This window comes from Lissotriton vulgaris, chromosome 1_2 (assembly GCF_964263255.1).
Source record: "Lissotriton vulgaris chromosome 1_2, aLisVul1.2, whole genome shotgun sequence".
Lineage (NCBI taxonomy): Eukaryota > Metazoa > Chordata > Amphibia > Caudata > Salamandridae > Lissotriton > Lissotriton vulgaris.
The window spans coordinates 201,658,287-201,664,875 of record NC_141686.1 but is presented as its reverse complement, the minus strand read 5'-3'; positions in this window follow the sequence as shown (position 1 = coordinate 201,664,875).

Below are 6,589 nucleotides of genomic sequence, written 5' to 3'. Positions count from 1 at the left end.
ACACCGAACACCGGTGTGACCCCGACTTTTATACAGTTTTGAGGTAATAAAAAGATAGGCGGCACAAGTTACAACACATTTATGTACATATAAGGTCATGTTTTGGAACACAGCCAGCTCATTGGAGGGGGCACAACTCCGCTGGTCAGTTTGGCGCACATTCCTGAGGGGTAACTGGTCAGTGGGGACTGCGCATGCGCGAGCTTGACCAGTACTAAAAATAGCCTGTTGCTGGGCAGACTGAAGTGGTCAGTGGTACGGACAACGGACTAAAGGGCACGCCAGCCACGAGGCCGCTTATGGTCTGAGATGGCCGCCGCAACATTCAAAATGGCGTTTTCATATATAGCCAAGTTAAGGAGGAAAACGTGTAGTTTCAGCTAATCGCTAACGCGGCCATGCCAATTACGACAGACGACCCTTTTAGCGTTTAGCTGAATCTACCTCATAGTGAACATAATCAGGATGTTCGTCCTCGATGTCTATTAACATCATTTGGGTCACTTCTTTATGAAGCATCATTTTGTCATGGGCAAGAGCTCGTCTTGATGGTATACAAGCTGATAGGCACATAGAACATAAGGCTGGGCCACATTGGATACATAAACATACAAAAAACAGTGCCCCCACAATTACACATAGAATCGTCAACAGTTTCCAGCCCCAAGCAGTGAGCATTGACCAGAACCATCCTGAAAGTGTCCAAGTTCCATTGTCCGGATGTATCTCAGCTGCTATTTTATGGAGCTTGGAAATGGCATCATAAACAGATGGAGAATTGTCAGGTACGTATACACAACAGCTGCTTCCGATAATTCTGCATGCCCCCCCACGGTCAGCTAGAACTACATCCAACACCATCCTATTTTGGAGCGTAACTATTCTAGAAATCTGGAGTTCCATAGTGATATTTCCTAGGGCAATGGCAGTGTCATTCGCTACAGCCTCGACAACACGTGTCAATCGTCTTATTTTCCGGCTGTTCAACGCGGCCCCCACGAAGGAAAACAGTCCCAGATTGAAGTCCACATACTGTTGTAAGGCAGTATCAGTCTGGTCTATGTCATCCACAACCACAGTCCGCTTGACTCTATTCAGGACAAAATCGTGATACAGGACGTAGTCATTGTGATACATTGGCGGGGCAATGAATACAGGAGGTAGCACAAACGATACATAGCACGTGCCCAACCATCCCAATGGAAGCTGATGATAACCCTTCGTTCCACAAATGAAATACGTGTTTCGAGATGCTACAAACGAGATGCCATTCGGGCTATCAAAAGTAAGTGTGGTGTTGCATTCACTTTTCCCTACCGCAATCGAACCTTTATTTCTAATACACAAATCGGCTTTAGTAGCAATGACATTAATGACATGTGAGCTGGATACATTGACGTTTCGTTGATTGCTGTACACACGTGGGGCAGATACATTGTCAGGCCTGTACTCTTCCCATTCAAATCGAGTACCCTCGGCCCGTGGAAACCCATCCTCGTCATGGGAGCATATTTTATTCAAACGAAAAAGCACCCCCCCTTTTGTTGGCCATCTCAAAGTAAAAAGGAGGGTGTACCAGGCATTGCAGGATCCATTATGCGAAAACGGGAGTGGAATGAGTGGGGTGCCCCCTCTCTTCTGGTGCCCCGGTAACATCCCACACACCCAACAATTGGAAGTATTGGTCATATTATGCGTGTGATGAAGAATCTGAATAAAACTGTTATTCAGATAAGTTTGCCGATGTCGTTCTTCATGGTAGGGTAAGGTAAAGTGAAAATGTTCAGATGGAGCCGGGGTAGTCGGCAGCAAATGTTCACGTGCAGGTACCACAAGTTCAACTACCCAGGCTATTACAGCTATCACCACAATAGTCAAAACAAAGAGAATGGCACCCAAGATACGCTTATCTCGTGATGCTGATGATGCCATAGTTCAGAAAAGTTCTTGCAGAGTCTCAAATAGTTCAAATTGTTCACAAAGTCTCAAATACACATGCGTGTATACCTAAAAAAAGAAAAAATACGGTGCTGAACTCCGAGGTAGCCGTTGTTTTCTTCTCCGGGCCAAGACGGGTGTCGCGCTACACTGGCAGAACTGATCCCCCCCCCTTGGAATTCCCGGTCTCCGTTTCACAAACCTGGAGCGGTAACCAACCAGTCATATACAAAAAACCAAAAAAATCTTCTTATCGGGGACGCAGGTTGTAGTGCTCTCGTCCGGCAACAGCGTGGTCCGGGAAGGCTCCCTCAACTTCGGCCGACGTCACAGCTGGGCTCTTTTCTTTCTCCAGAATCTCTTTGTAGTCAGTCAGCACAGCAGGAGTCACCAGATCCGGAGAGACACAGCGGCAGTGTGTCGAGTGCACCCACCGCTTCCTGTTGGTCACTCGAACAGCGGTCCGGGTCGCAAGGAGGACCTGTTCGGGGCCCTTCCACCTTGGCTCCAAACTGCTCGCTCTCTCAAACGATCGGATCATCACATGGTCACCAGGGCGAAGATCATGGCCCTCTCCAGTAGAGTTGTCAGGGAGCCCTTCTCGAACCTGTTGATGAATGGAAAGCAAATCATTTGTTAATCGTGCCAAATAGTCGTTCATCATAACACAAGGCACATCATGTATTAATCGCGGCTTGGGCACCCCCCAGATATTCATGGGGCGCCCAAACACCACCTCATATGGTGTAAGGCCAGTTCGTGAATGGGGTACTGATCTAAGAGAGAGCAGTGCTAGCGGCAAAGCATCTGGCCACTTCAACGACGTGGATGCCACAATTTTGGCCAGTTTAAGTTTCAACGTAGCATTGTACCGCTCAACCAGACCTGCCGACTGAGGGTGGAACACAGCGTGGAACTTCTGCTGAATCCCTAACTCCTTCAGTACATACTCCACAATCTTCCCAACAAAATGAGGCCCATTATCGCTCCACAGAAATTTGCAAACTCCAAAGCGAGGAAAGAATTCCTTAAGCAACACCTTAGCCGTTGTTAGGGCTGTGTTGTCTTTCGTGGGGAAGGCCTCAACCCATTTGCTAAAGGCACATACCACCACTAGGACGTACTTCAGGTTGTTGCAGCGCTCGAGTTGGATGTAATCCATTTGGAGTACCTCAAATGGTGCAGAGGGTGGAACGAACCCTCCTTTCGGAGTATGGGTCCCCTTTCCAGGATTGTGTTGTAAACATACCAGGCAGGTCTGCACTACTCTCTTGGCTGTATTAGCAATCTCGGGATGTTCCCAGACTCGTGTTAACAGTCGAGTGATTGCAAGAGCTCCGACATGCGCCAGTCCATGTGTCATCTGGACCATCGCCTGCAAGTAAGCCGCAGGCAATTTCCATTTCTCCATGTCTTTGCTTCTCCAACAACCCTCATCATCTAGTACCCCATCTGCTGCCCATGCCACAAGTTCTGATTCAGTAGCTGATTTTTGAATATCCAATATTTCTGCTCTAGCATCGCTCCATCGCTCAGCCTGCGATTGTGTCACATACATGGGGGAGCTAGTCCGGGACATAGCCGTTTGTCTCGCTATGCTGTCTGCGAAAGCATTTCCTTGGACCACTGTATCCGTAATCTTTTTGTGGGCACTGCATTTTACTATCGCTACTTTCTTTGGGCAAAGCAACGCGTTTAGGAGATCACGCACTAGCTCTCCGTGCATAATGTGTTCTCCATGAGACGTCAAAAACCCACGTTCTCTCCAGAGTAGCCCGAAGTCATGCGCTACTCCGAAGGCGTATCGGCTGTCTGTGTATATGTTCACACATAGGCCAGCACTCAATTCACAGGCTCTTGTTAAGGCTATCAGCTCTGCTGCCTGAGCCGATTTCTGTGGTATCCTAGCTGTTTCTACCACTGTCTTAAGTGTCGTGATCGCATAGGCTGCGGAAGTCGTACCATCTGGCAGCCTTAAACACGATCCATCAACCCACAGTTCCCCATCCACATCTGGAAGTGGCACATCCTGTAAGTCGACACGACCCTTTGTCTGTTCCTCGGTCAGGAAAACACAGTCGTGATGTTTTTCTTCCTGACCCTCCTCGACCGGATAGGGCAATAAAGTGGCGGGGTTCAGGGTAGCGCATCTTTTCAGTGTAATATGTGGCGCCAAAAGTGTCAGCTCATATCCTGTTAGCCGCGCACTCGTAAGGTATTGGGTCTTTGTTTGATTTAGCAGAGCATCTACTGCGTGAGGAACTAACACCAGCAGTTTATGTGATAACACTATTCCCTTACTCTGCCGTATGGCTACTGCTGTTGCTGCTACCGCTCGAAAACACCCAGGCAACCCTCGTGCTACAGGATCAAGAATGGCAGAGAAGTATGCACATGGTCTCTGCTTGTCCCCGTGTACTTGTACTAACACTGACAACGCGCACTCATCATTCTCGTGCACGTACAATGTGAAAAGTTTCGTGTAGTCTGGTGTGCCTAACACGGGTGCAGAACAAAGGGCCTGTCTCAACTGTTCAAAAGCCTTCTGACATTCATCTGTCCATTCAAGGGGCATTGGTGTGGCTTTGGACAGTAACGCTAGCAAAGGTTTTATGATGTGTGAAAAACCCATGATCCACTGTCTACAAAAGGACGTCAACCCTATGAAGGCACGTACATCTCTCTGCGTGCGGGGGACTGGTGTGTCTAAAATTGCTTGAATTCGATCAGATGTTAATGCACGCCCCTCCTTAGACAACAGATGACCGAGGTAGGTCACCTGAGGTCTACAGTATTGGAGCTTTTTCTTCGAAACCATATGATTGTTCTGTGCCAAAAAGGAAAGCAACGCAATTGTACTTTCTTCACATTGTGCATAAGAGTCTGCAGCAAGCAGAAGGTCATCCACATACTGGATGAGGACAACGCCAGTCTGTAACTCAAAAGAATCTAGCTGTCTTTTCAAAGCCTGGCTGTAGATGCTCGGGCTCTCAGTATAACCTTGGGGAACACGACAAAATCTATACGATTTATTATTTAACGTGAAGCCAAACAAATATCTGCTATCAGGATGGACAGGAATGGAAAAGATCGCGTTTTTCAAATCAATAACACTAAAGGTTGTGGCCGTTGGTGGCACCAATGTAAGCAAGGTCGTAATGTCGGACACCACCGGGTATTGGGGGATGACAATTTTGTTGATCTCTCTCAAGTCAATAATAAACCGATAGACTTTGTCGTCAGTATCTCTCTTAAGGATCGGAAGAATAGGACTGTTACAAACATTATAAGGAACCTCCTCCACTACTCCTGCAGAGATCAAATCCTGAACAATATGTGTCAATGCAATTTCACCTTCTTTCGAAATCTTATACTGTGGCACTCGTGGTAGAGGGGCCCCCTCCTTAACAGTAATGTGTATTGGTGGAATACGCATCTCTCCCACATCCGTATCTGAGGTCGCCCATAACGTGTGCGGTAGAGAGGCCAAAGCTGGAATGTCTAAAATAGTGCAAAACCTATCTGGGTCAGGATAGTTGTCATTCAGGATAACCCGCACTCCCTCAGGAGCGCACCGTATCGTTGCTCGAAAATATTTAAGCAAATCAATGCCCAGGATATTGTCTGGTGTATGGGGCGATAACAAAAATTGACCAAAACTGAAAAATTTATCAAGATATAGTGCAAGGGGCTTTGACAATGGGCTAGGGGAGGGTGTGCCATCGAACCCTACACATGTTATCATTTCGCCAGACAGGGGAGCCCTCGGAACCAAGTTTTTCGACAAGGCGCTACGAGTAGCCCCTGTGTCGACTAGGAATTGATCAGTAGAACCCAGAATACCCGCTGTTACATATGGACCCTGCTGATCTACCGGCACTTCAATTGATTCCTTACCCCATCCTACGCAGTCCTATGCATGCACATAATCCTGGTGCTCCACATTCTCACCCTCCGAAATCTGATATTGATTCCGTCTATCAAACGTGTTTCGTTCATCCTGGTTCCTCCACCTCTCACTCCCGTATAACCTCCTCTCGACCTACCACCTCCTCGACCACGCTATCTACGCTGCTCACGAAGTACCGGACAATCATCAGCCCAATGCCCAAACTCCTTACAGTAGGCACACTGATCCTCCGCTATATCCGTACGACCATACGATGTATTCCCTCCACCTCGTCTACCTCTATCATTCCCTCTGCCCTGTGTTCCCCGAACCTGCGCCAGCATCACCTTCGTTTTCAATTCTTTTGCCTTTTTATCAACACTTTCTTTAGCCTCCAATTCCTGCCGCTCATAATACTGAGCCATAGTTAACAAAGACGCAGGGGTCGCCGTGGCCCAGGAACTTTCACTCGATTTCAATCGTTTTGCAATCTCCGGTAGGAGATTAGCCACATACTTATCTACGAACAAATGCCTACCCGTATCGTCTGTTAAAGATTGACCACTGTAATCATGGAATGCCTCCTCGAAGCGTGTAAAGAAATCTGAAACCGTTTCATCAGGCTTTTGTTTGCACGAAGCTAACATAGTCCAATCGATCTTTTTAGAAGGAACAAGCGTTTTTAATTTAATCAAGATAGCCGCCGGAAGATCTAGAATCAACTGACAAGGCTTACATGCCGGTTCCCTATCTAAATCGGCA